The sequence below is a fragment of the Labrus mixtus genome, chromosome 7 (assembly GCF_963584025.1).
Source record: "Labrus mixtus chromosome 7, fLabMix1.1, whole genome shotgun sequence".
In the NCBI taxonomy this organism is placed as follows: domain Eukaryota; kingdom Metazoa; phylum Chordata; class Actinopteri; order Labriformes; family Labridae; genus Labrus; species Labrus mixtus.
This window is the reverse complement of record NC_083618.1, coordinates 20,366,953-20,379,695: the sequence shown is the minus strand read 5'-3', so window position 1 is coordinate 20,379,695 and position 12,743 is coordinate 20,366,953. Positions and strand designations below refer to the sequence as shown.

The 12,743-nt window shown below is 40.0% G+C and overlaps 1 protein-coding gene across 2 annotated transcripts in view; it reads left to right on the top strand.

The window, feature by feature from the left end:
- The window catches only part of ece1 (endothelin converting enzyme 1), a 516,542-nt gene that overhangs the window by 87,554 nt on the left and 416,245 nt on the right, over positions 1 to 12,743 (top strand). The window lies entirely within an intron of this gene.

Here is a 12,743-nt window from a genome sequence, read left to right as displayed (position 1 = left end):
AGTAATGTCTGATAAAAAGTTGAAAATGGCGCTGGCGGAGGCGACAAATAAGGAGAAAATGGACTAAACTAGTGAAAGCATTGATAGCCTACTACAGCAGCAGGCTCAAGGGGCTTTCTCGAACCTCTTTTGAGAGCTGGGGCTAAATGAAACCTCCGAACTAGCCAATCAGAGCGATCCTCTCACCAACCATGCCAACGCTGACCGACGCTGATTCAACATGTCGATTTGTCTGAAAAAAAGGCAGAAGGGGGGGCGACGGGTAGCGACGGAGGTGAACTCACCGCAAAAACTAGGGAGATGATCGTTCACAGTCGACGATCTCCTTGGTGTGTCAGGGCCCAAAAGGTGAAGATTTATGAAACATGCCAAACTGAAGAGACTGAAATCATTTTAAATTCTCTACATATGAAGTTGTTTAGAGCTACATGAATACCCACCATGAAAGTAAAAAACTGCCTTTGCTCTGCTGCTTGTGAGCAGTTTTAAAGTTTGTCAAATCATTACTGTGATGTGTTTTGACAGGCTCTTCACTCAGCTGGCCTCAGAGTGCAAACAGTGCAGCATTCAGGCGTAACCTTTAACACGTTTTTTGAGTCCTCCCATTTGTTCCAGCTGCACCAAAGTCCTCTGCTCAAAAAAAAAAGTCTCCAGCCCAAGCTCTCAGATATGACAGTTATTGTAGCACTATTACACTGGGAGCCATTGTTTGTTGTGTTTGCTTTGACAAGGTCAAGCATATGCATTTCATCAGCTGAGTGAATCTGAGTAACTTAGCAGTGACGTAGCTTCACATTGGCAGGATTGTCTGTCACAGCATGTGTATCAGTTTCTCTGCCGGATGAAATCATAGAGCATCCTCTCAGATAGCTGTATTTTCAACACCGCTTCATTATTTAAGAAGTATTTGAATGTGCCAGGAGCAGTTAAAGGTTCTCCACAGAATGTATTTCTAAAGAGGGTGGTGGGGTCAAACTCCAGCCTTCCTAAATAAAGGAAAAAAGAGGCAGGAGCTTTTCTTCTTGGTGTGGGTCCCCCCCGCAGTCCAAGCCTATAGCAGCATAACGATGGGGTGGCCAAAGCCCGAGCCAGGACTATCTATAAGCATTATCAAAACAGTAAAGCAACTCTTAAAGTAGATACGGTGTCTGCCTCCATGACCCTGACTGCTAGATGGGAAACAGACTTGAGCTTGTATTACGCTTTTCTGGAATTCTGACTACTCAGAGTGCTTTTACACTGCAGGTCACAAGTACTCATTCACACACTGTCAGAGACTGCTATGTAAAGTGTCCATCAGTATCAACTAATTCCATTCATACTCACTCGTTGACGAAGCAGTGGCAGCAACTTGGGGTTAAATGTCTTGCCCATGGACACGTCGGACATGTGTCATTGGGCACAGGAGCTGGGGATCAAACCCCAGACCTTCTTGTTGAGAGACGACCGCCTCCACCAATGAGTCACAGCCGCCCCATGATCCGTCATATCAATCTTTATTTGTATAGCTCCAATTCAAACAAATGTTATCTCACGACACTTGAAAAACAGAGAAAAGACCTTATTGAATTATTGAAAAAGACCCAACATGAATCCATCCATAAAATGTGCTAACAAAGAAAATGGCATTCAGATTTAATCCCTAATTAGCAGAGATGATTCAGGGTTTAAAAAGCAAGCAAGGCCAAGGGCTGGGGCTCTGCTGCACACTTATGTATGCACACCACACCACACAACACATACATAAGTGATGTAATAAGTATGTAATACATCATCATCATCATCATCATAACAGTGGGTAATGACATGTTCGAGGAACAAATTGAGAAGGATTGTTTGAGAGACTTCAAGGCTGCAAGAGTTGGAAATATCCAGCTCTTATGAAGATTTACTTTATTTACACTTCATTCTAATAGACACCATTTGAATTTACAATGTATTATTTATGCTTACCCATAAAAAAAGAAAAAAAGAATGATTTTCACTTTGCTGTCTCTCAGACGGAAGGGCTTGAAATATGTTGTGATTACAGCAGCAGAATTTGTTCACGACATCAATTCCACTCTCATTACTGGTTGTAAACGGACGTCTTTGAGCGCCGTGACAACCTGTCTGCTCCTGGAGGACATCCCGTCTCCTCTGCTTTAGGATAACTGACACTGACTGCTGAGTAAGCATGCACTGCATCATATTTACCATTCACAATTAGCTGAATGACTGCCCAAAGCTAAATGGATTCTCTAAATAAAAGTGTTTATTAAACAAGTTCGCTGACATTTGACACAGCATATTTCCTTTGTTTTTGGGCAAATGAGTCAGCAGGTTTTTTTCTATCTTAGGCTGTATTTTTGCAGCTTCAGTCCCAGGAATACAGTCTTTTTTTTTTTTTTACAAGTGTCAAAGCTTTGAATCCAACATGGGCTGTAGGATGAGACTACACAAATTGTCCATTACATCTCACTATCTAAAATATCTTTGAAGCGACTGGAGACCCAAATCTCACCCCAAACCCCAATTTAAGTTTAAAAAAAAGAATAAATAAAGTCTCCATCAATCAATCAATCAATCATTATTTGTATAGTGCCAATACATAACAAGTGTTATCTCGAGGCGCGTTAAAAAACAGCAGGTAAAAGACCTTACTCAATGTTAAGAAAAATGGGATGAGGGGAGATGGGATATGTATTCCTTTTGTTCACACTTCACCACTGAGATGGAGGTCAGAGCAGGCCGTGCATGAATGAGTCTCATCTACCTCATGATTAACATATGAAAGTATTTAACAAAATAGTTTCAATCAAAATTCCAGATATTGTCACTAAAATTTTCGAAAGCCATTCTGGTGGTTTGAATTTGATGAAATCAAAGGGGTTTTTTTTTTAGATGCAAAATACTCAATTTATCCCAGCACAAACCAATCAAAACAATCTTTACACAGCAGGCATTTGGCCGTTTAGCAGAATATTGAAGGCAATGGGTGTTGAGTGTCAGCTGAGGAAGTTTATGTCTGAAAATATTGAACACTAGCTAATGCTAGAGAGCCATTATTAAACATTGCATTCATAGTTTCCTTTGTATCAACATATTTGGACGTCAATTGCATGTCTATGCTTCTGAAGCTATGATGTGGATAGCAAAGCATTTTGGTACCCAACATTCAATGACCAGTTTAATTTGCATAATCTTTGCTTCTGCTTCTGCTTCTGTTTCTGTCTTAAACATACTGTTTAGGGCCGCACAACTCTGATCAAGCCAATGTTCAAGAGAAGATTTACTTCTGTGCTGTATCTCATTGGTTTCCATGAATAATCACACAGCTTGTTATCGTTGTCAGCCCCTATTAACACATATCTCCCCCTGCCATCTCCCCTGTCATCCTCCCAGCTCTGAAAATCCAAACAGATGTTGACTCTGCTTGCTGCCCCCTATCAGTCCTGTCCATGTTGACTCTGCTTGCTGCCCCCTATCAGTCCTGTGCCCCCTCTCACATCAACTAATCTGAGCCCGGCCTGTGATAGCTGTGAGGACCATCTGCTCTGCTTCCAGTCCTCTATGAGATGGGCAGACCTTCACATCTGGACCCCTGCCTAACCCCTCCTCCTGCTCCTCCCTTTTTTATCCCCTCTATAAACAGTCTATCACTGACACAGAGCAGCATGGATTTAACAGCTCATCACACTTCATCGTCTTAATGTATCAGTGTCGCAATCAGGGGTCTGTTAGAGGTCAAACGAAGCTTAATCAAGTGTTTTATACTCTGTACATGTGAGACACTTCAGAAAATCCTTCTGAGGTATCTGTAGATCTATTTTTTAGAAGCACATTAAATACTGTTTATTTTTAGAAGTCATTTATTACCATGGATTCTTTAATTAGCCGTTAATTACAACCAACTGAATAAATGATGTGTCCAAAAAGCATTAATAGAGCAAAATTCATAATTAAAAATACTATTGAAACATCCATTGATGCGTCTTTGCAACTGTGGACTTAGGAAGAAATGAAATTTAAAAGGCTCTAGTACAAACATTTTCCAGCATTTTCCATGAATTGAATCATTTTTTGGTAAATCCTGGAAACAAAAAAAAGCCTCGGCATGAAAGTCCACATACTTGGTTGTAATGTTTTAGTACTCGAAATCGGTCTTGGTCTCAAGAAAGCATTTTTACCCTCAGACTGGGCAGACTCCGGATTTTAAAATCAAGACCGGTCAAGATTGATATTTTTCCACATCATTGGGATTAGAAGAAAAGCGCCCCTTTCCAAAATAACCAATAACTTTAATTAATTCATAATTAGATTTTTATCCCCCGGTTAGAGCGACAATCTTCCTGGTGTTATGGTGTAAGTGAGTTAAACGCCCACTGCACATTAGTGGGAGTGGATGATTTCATTGATATTTATGGTCTTAGTCTTGTCTCGGTCTCAGAGCACTCTGGTCCTATGTCTTGGTCTCAGTTAGTGTGGTCTTACCTTCAACACTACGTGTTTGTTCAGGAACTTTTCACAGGACCTAACAGTCTTTAATAGCAGAATAAGTTAGCCATGCATTTTTCACTGAACTGTCGGTCATTCAAACTTCCAAAATGCAGAGCACTTCTACAACTTTCCCTTCATTCTGAAGCGGAGGTCATCTGTTCATTCTTGACCTCAAACAGCAGGTGACAAAAACAGTCATCAGCCAAATCTGATCTGTCTCCTGCTGCGATGTTTACAGTTCCTGTTGGGTTCAAAAATGCTTTAAAGGTCAGGGAAATAAAATAATCTTATATTAACACAGAGTCTATTTGCAAACATTGTTAATATTAATTTCATTTTTATCAAAACAAATAACAAGCATCAATATGTTCCTTAACATGGTTCAGTTCATAAATCTAAAGGTAACATAGTGTACTTTAATACGCTTCCATGAAAGACAATACAACAACATCTTCGGGAAAAGTAACAGCATTTGAGTTTATTCTTATACAAGTGTAATTCTGACATCATTTCAAAGTGGGCACTGATGTTTTTCTCTTCATTGACTGGTTGGAAGTTAAGTAAGATGTCACATATTTTACAGGAGCAGTTACAGTTAAGTAAAATTGACGTCACATTCAGGTTCAGTGTCAAACGTTGTTTCCTTATCTCATCAAATCACATCAAACTACATGAGATCTGCCTTCTTTTTAAGCTCTTGTGAATGGAAAGTTTCCGTTTTATTTTTGGAACATTTTGCTTGTTGATTTGTGAAATCTCATCCTGTTAGGAACATTATACATTAAGGCTTTCATTTAAAAAACCCTCTCTGCGCAACACGCTCTATATCCCAACTTAAACTCATTGTATGGTCAATATCTTTAACATGTAAGTAACGTTAGCCAAACCAAGCAGACATTCAGCAGGAGCAGGAGCAGCAGGCGTCCAATAATCACTGCTCATCAGTTGGGCGACTGACCAAGCAGTTTCTTGTTTTCATGAAAAGAGAGAACAGGCTGCAAACTCATCCGAGTAGCTCCCAACTTCCCCTAGATTTTGTTCTGAAAACAGCTAAGGATGCTAAAGATAAGAAATAGCACAACAACTGAATAACCAACTGCTGTTTCTGTGCTCTGAGAAAGAAACTAAGATCCTCTTTTCTCAATTGATCCAGTTACAAGAGGCTCTTGTGATTTCATTTAAATCAACCATTGAACAGTAAGTTTGTAATTATCCATTTGTGATTTGACTATTAGATCACTTGCTCTTCTAAATCAGCAAAACATTTGTGGTTGGCTTTAAGAATAACAACACTGACTTCTATTTAAAAAAAATCTATGTATATGATAAATGAATGACTGTATCCTATCTGTGTGTTTGATTTTGCCGTCCGTTTTCCACGGTTTCCCTGTAGTCTGGTTTTGGGTTGTATTGAGGTGGTTTAGGCTGAAGGTGTGCTCAACAGCCTTTCAAATGTACCTGAATGAATGAATGAATGCATGTACAGCCAGTAGACCATGTCGGGACATCGACTGTCTCACTCGAGTGATTCATTTGTAAATAAACAGCCAATAGATTGTCGACTGACACTGACAGGAATATATTACCGGATGCTGTTGAGACAATTATTGATTAAGCCATTCATCTGCATCATCACCTTCGTTTTATCACTGTGACTTAGACACACACCACAGAGACATTTGGACATCTTAATGGAAGTCCTTGGGTTTATCGCCATGTCCATCTGCCTCCCACATGCCCTCTCCCTGAGTCCTCGTATTAATTGTTCCAGACACGAGGAGGATGTAGTGAAGGAGAACAAACAAGGTTGACCTTTTCCAGGTGACTACGTCTAACTGCTACATCCTTTTTGATGCATTGTGCCTGAGCCTCGGGGCGGCAGGAAACTTGGGTGAGAGCAGGGGCTTTATCTTTTCATCCATCAGCGGCAGCTCATCCTCTTGTTAGGCGATGGTGGAAAGTCATGTAGTCGAGGGTCTGGAAACGGCTTTAGATTGTATGTTTGAACACTGTCACAGCTGAGTCTTTGCCATGACATTCATGATGGTGTGAATGGGAAGTGTAAACAGTGAGGATGTTCCACTGAGTGAAACGCAGGGGAGAACAAATGTGGCTTGTCTCCAGTCTACTTTTGTTTCATTTACTTTCCAGCACTTTGTTTCTGCCTCAACCCGATCCATCTTCAAACTCCAAGTAGGCCATATGGAAGCCTATATTTATTTATAGAGTATCACTAAAGTAACATGCTCCCTCTTTGGTTTGTAAAGTTTATTTTTGTTTCTCTTTTTCTATCCTCAGCTGTCCTAAAGTCATTCACAGGTAATGAGTTAAGTCCATGCAGGTTAAAAATAGAGTCAGAAGCTTTTTTCCTAAAAAAAAAAAAAAGAAAAAGAAAAAGACCCTTTCCACTGCTGGGATTTTGATGTTTTGTGTTGTTTTGGTCAGACATTTCTGGGTGTTTGTTTTGGTCTTGAAATTTTCCTCCACTTTTTTCAAGTCTTCCCTCCCATGAGACATGCAGGAAAGGAGCCACAGGTCGGATTTGAAAGCAAGGCCGCCCGCTTGGAGGACTATAGCCTCAGTACATGGGGCCCAACGCACCAATCACTGCGCAAACGGCACCTCTTTAGTTGACCAGTTGACTTTCTTCTGCATGTGCCATTTCTATTTTTCCTGTTCATTGCACTTAAACTGAAAGTTAGATTTTATTGTCAACATTTAGCCTTATGAATTTAGTGTAATTTCCACCTTATTCTCAACATTTTCCTCTTTATTTTAAATAGCAAAGTAACAGGAATTTTCCTCCACTAATTCCTCGTGTCTGGCTCTTATATATTTTTGTACAAATGACATGGCTATGTTGAATAAAGCTCCTTATATCAAGGCCTTGGTGGTTTTCCATGAATGATCATTAATGTAACAAGAACTTGACAAATAAGAGGAAGATGCATTCAGAGGAAGTTATAAAACTATTTGATTTAATTACTTCCTCCATTGTTTCTTGATGCCATTATTTAGGTGCAGGTCATATCTACATCTGTTATCACTGTCTCCAGCAGCAGTGCGTCATACAAATGTAGTTCTGCCTTCAGGATTTGATGAATGCAGTGTTCATCGACCTCATTAGACCTCGAATGAATCAGTCTGAGAGTGATGCCCAGATCCATCCCCTCCTGCCGCTTGCTGCTACCAGCTTTCCTCGTCCTTCATTCATTTTTTAATATGTTTGCTGTGCTGGATTAATTTCTACACTGTAACACCCATCAGTCACAGGGTGATGTGATCCCCCCTCTGGGTGATTACAGTTGACACTTTTTTTTTTTAAATCTAGCACTAGAGCTTTTCCAGAAGTTTTGTTGGCTTTAAATATCCCCTGATTCTGGGTTAATTGCTCAAGACTGACATGTATGAGTCATAAGGACAAACCATTTTTTTTACAGATGCAAAAGTTAGATATGCCCTGTGATTGACTGGCGACCAAGTCCAGGGTTTACCCCGTCTCTCGCCCAATGACAGCTGGGATCGGCTCCAGCCCTACCGCGACCCCAAATGGGGAAAAGCGGTAAAGATGATGGATGGAAAAGTTAGATATTCTTTTATATTAGGTAAATGGGTAAAACGTGTATCATTGTCAACAAGTAGTGTTCACATTTAGGTTCTAGTTTTTTATATGTGTGGAAGGAAAGTGTAGCATCGCGAATGAATATTGGTTTGACATCTTTCTTAGCCCACTACAGGAAAGGGGAGTCCAACTGAAGCCTTTTAACTCAATGTGCTGCAACATAAATCATTGCAAACAAATCTAATAAACATCCAGATCCTGCAGACCTGCAGACCTCAATGGAAGAACCAATCCGTTCATGACACAGGAGTTCGTTACCCTCATCATTCATTTCATGAGCCTTGTTTAAACGCCCATCCTTACATGTTTCTTGACATTACATAAGCTATACTGTTTGTGTGTAAACGATTGTGCCAGCCTGCCAGCCTGTGTTGTGCTGCAGTGGCTGAGCAGTTTGCTAGAAGCATGCATTGATGCTCATGGCTGCCCACGGCTGCTGTGTCCTCGGCTCACCTCTCACCTTCTCTATTCTGAAGGATATTTCAATGCTGCTGCCAAAAACTGTGACCAGGCGGTGGCAAATGCACATCATCCCCCCCTCTCCCCCTGTGTTATTTACTGGCACCGTATCAAGAGTACATGGCTTAAAATAACACGACAGTTGGAAATTGAGAGGATAAATTCTAACAGAACATATTTAGAGATGTTTGGTTGAATTTAGTGGATGTAAAATTATTCAGGCTGCTGATAATAATAATGTGATTTTTAGTCAGATGACAAAGAGGCCAAATGTAATACTTCCTTTAGCCTCAATATCTTTCTTCATACTTCACCATCTTTCTTCTTCCAAATCATCAAATATACAGTAGCAGTCTGTTCATGGACCAATGCTTCAAATTATAATGCCGTATGGTGATCATTTTGGCGCAGGCTATTGGGTCGTATACTGGAAATGATTAAAATTTACGTATCATCAATAGTTTTACGATTAACACATAAAACATGTTTTTTTAAGCTTCATTAGAAAAAATATGTTCACTACATATTAGTCGTTTTAACCATCCATCATCTATATCGCTTTTTACGTTCAGGGCCGCGGGGGGGCTGGAGCTGATCCAAGCTGTCATTGGGAGAGCGGTATAGGTAATGGATGGATGGACATTATTTTAACACACACCATGAAACATAGCTTTGATGTCTGAACAAAACCAAACCACATTGTTTTACAGCTTTAACTGAATAAATATTGTTTCACTTCTAAAACATCGAAATCTCACAGCTTTAAAGCAATACTTATTTTTATTTATAAGCAAACCAAACATTGCTTATTCTTTATATCGCTAGCTTGAGTGATTAATTTTGCTTTTCTAACTGGAGTTTTTTTCCTGCTAACTTGACTACAGTTCCTGTAAAACTGATGCTTGACGGGTACAAAAGAAACATAAGTTCTTAAGTTTTTTGTGGACAAGTAAAAGGTGAACAGGTGTCTCTTTAGCTAGAAAAGCTAATGTCAGACTCATTTATACTAACACACACCAGTTCTGGCTTTAATTGAGATTTTGGTTTACTCGTCAAGATGTCTTCTCTAACTCTTGATTTCAATCTTCAAAGTTTACAAAAGACATTATGACTTATTTTTTAAATCTTCTTCTTTTTAGTCTCCCAATTATTTAAATGGAAGGAAAAGACTCTCTCTAAGGGAGCATGATGTGGTAGGTTGTTGGTATAGTAGGGGGGATTGGACCTGAACATTAGAGGGCTCCAATGATTATGTTAAAGTAACACCAGCCTCTCCATTAAAATCCTTACTTCCTTGACCTCAGTGGACATTCAGTTTGTCTGCACACAGATGGAGAGCAGCATCAGGTGTGTCTCCTCCTGAACTGCAACCAGACCCTTCTGTTTCCCACTTCTCCCCAAACCCTAATCTCCCCCCCCCCCCCCACCCGTAAGCCAGCAGGCCATTACTCATTCAAAGCTTCCTCTCGGAGGGTTGGCTTACTTTCCTCTTTGTCCCGCTCGCTTCCTGTCTTTGTAGGTCAGAAACAAACGGTAACAAGAGACTTCAGGGGAATAAATAAACAAATAAAGGCTTGTTTTCCGAAACACCTTTCAACTATTTTAGTGAGCAAATTATTTATCACCCCATGAGGATTGCTAATTGTCAGACATATTAATGAATACGCTCCAACCAAATGGGACGGAGCGGCTGCGTCAGTGACTGCGGGTAGCAAACACACAAACGGCAAACTTTTCCCCTCTCTGCCAGCATTTCTATTCACCCAGTAAAACTCACCATCATCCTCATTTCCCTTCTCGTTTCATAGCAAAACCAGTGGGTGCACACTAGGCAGCTCTGTTTCATCGTACACAAACATCTACACAACATTAAAGCACTGTTATCACGATGGGCGTTACGTTTTGGCGCCACAGCGTCCCGAAGAAACAGATTGTATAATTTACGCATGTAAAATAATCAAGTCTCGCGAGAATTCACAACCACATGGAAGGCGTTGATCTTTTGCTTGTTTTCTATATTTTCTTCATTATTTTGTGTTGTGGTTTGATGTAAAATGTTGATTTAAGTGTTTTTGAGTGTTTTGGTGTTGAATTGTTCACTCCTTGTATCATTTTGTGTCAGTGTCATGGCATTAGGAAATGCTTTCTTTAAATGTGTCTGAATAATCCCAGAAGGGAGGGGCCATATGTAAATTATGAAATAAAAGATTCATTCATTCATAAAAGAAGGCTGCCTTGGCCTGTCCAGTCAGTCTGGTTTCAGTAGCATTGAAGGTAACAATTGCCGAACTGGTCCATTGAACAAATTGATATTGTTTTTTTGTCTTTTTTTTTCAGTTATGTTGAACTCAGCCTGTCCAACATTATTTTGTAAATAGTATTTGTTTACTGTTTTGTACATTTCTTCACTCTTGTATATATCTGTCCCTACACTTTGGGAGGCAGGCTTTCATAAATTACACCCATGGTGACTTTCTTTTCACAACTACGCCTGTGTTCTTCCTAAAACCTTTGGGTGTTTTAAAAAAGTACCTCGTACACCAAAAACAAGTGGTGCTGGGTGTGGGGATGAAGTAAAAGTACTTGATCCTGTGCAGCAGATTTTTTGCATATGTAACTTTTCAGTACTTTATTTTTGTGACCTTAGTGTTTTTTATATCTGAAGTGAAGCTGCAGAAAATCTACCATGCTCAATACATACTAAATATTCACAGTGTTGGTTCATTCAAGCTGAACAGAAGTGTATGACCCTTCCCTGTTTCATGCAAATAGATACAGTATAGTAGATCATTTATAGTCTACGGAATTTACCGTGACAGATAACCTATCTGACCTATCACAACACAGGAAAAACCCAAGCGAGGACGGATCTGAAAGTCACACATATGTTCACAGGGGGCCTCAGTACTGTGGATTTTCTTTTAATATATATATATATATATAATGCCAGGTCCAGTTAGCTGATGCATGGAAAGAAAGGCGATGCAGCCACACTGAGGGCCATGCTTCCCAGCATCCCTCCCTCTCCCTGTTCCCGCCTCGGCGTCCAAGAGCTCGGGCCTCCGGCTGTGTAGCCATGACAACCAAATGAGGTAAATGGTTGCAAGAGAATCCTCATCACGACCACCACCCTCACAGGCCTCTTTTGCAGTGGTGCACTAACATAGTATGTGCAAGTGTTTCTTGCATGCTATTCCACATGTCCAATGAACAAATTCCCATTCAGAACTGCATATGTGATTCTTGGCTTTTTTCTCCCTCATGTTTTTGTGCTGTGACTCTGCTCTCTTTCCAGCTGACATTACAAACCCTGAGGGGGATGTTTGGTTTCAATCTTTGATCCTTTGGCATCAGATATCCTCAGTAAGGCATGGTATCATGTTAGCTCGCCTCCTGATGTGATGAAGATTAAAATGAGGAAAACATTAATAATTAGCATGAGGGATGGAAAAAGAAACACTGACCTCTGTCAGCAAAAGAAAAAAAACTCCTCTGTTCAGCGCCTCTGTGAGCTAAAGAACTTGACACTGCAGAAAAAAATAAGACACTGGAGGCGTCCAGGAAAAAAGTATTCACAGGATAGGATTGCATGCCATCCTTTCATTACACTTATTGCAGATTGTCTAACAGCTCCTAATGGAAGAAATTGTGCATGAACAGCAAGATACTTGTTATGCAAGTGGATGGTATTTGATCTTTTTTTTTTTCCAAGTCTTTAATTTCTCTAACACCCTTTCCAAAAATAGTACAACCATTTGCATACCTGCTGTGTGACAACAGTGCAGTGTGAAATAACACGCTGAGTCGTGTTTACAGATGAGCCGCTCTCCTCTGCCGATGTGACGAGACAAAAATCTGTCAATGCCACGAAAAACAGGGGAAGAAATTAACAATTTGTATTTTCATTATTAACACTCTGCTGGAGATTTCACTTCTCTATGAGATGCACTTAAACTGTTGTTACATTCTCTGCATGTAGGGCAACGTGTGAGAAAAGGAAACTACTACCAATCCCTGTGCACATTTTAAATGCGCATGCATGATAAAGTAAATGCATAAATAATACACTTTTGTCATGCTTATGTGTTTGATTTTACACTCCAATATTAAAGATTTCATCAGAAATACAAGCCAGAGGGCAGAAAAAAAGGATTTTATTTTTTTTAACCAAACATCAATTTAC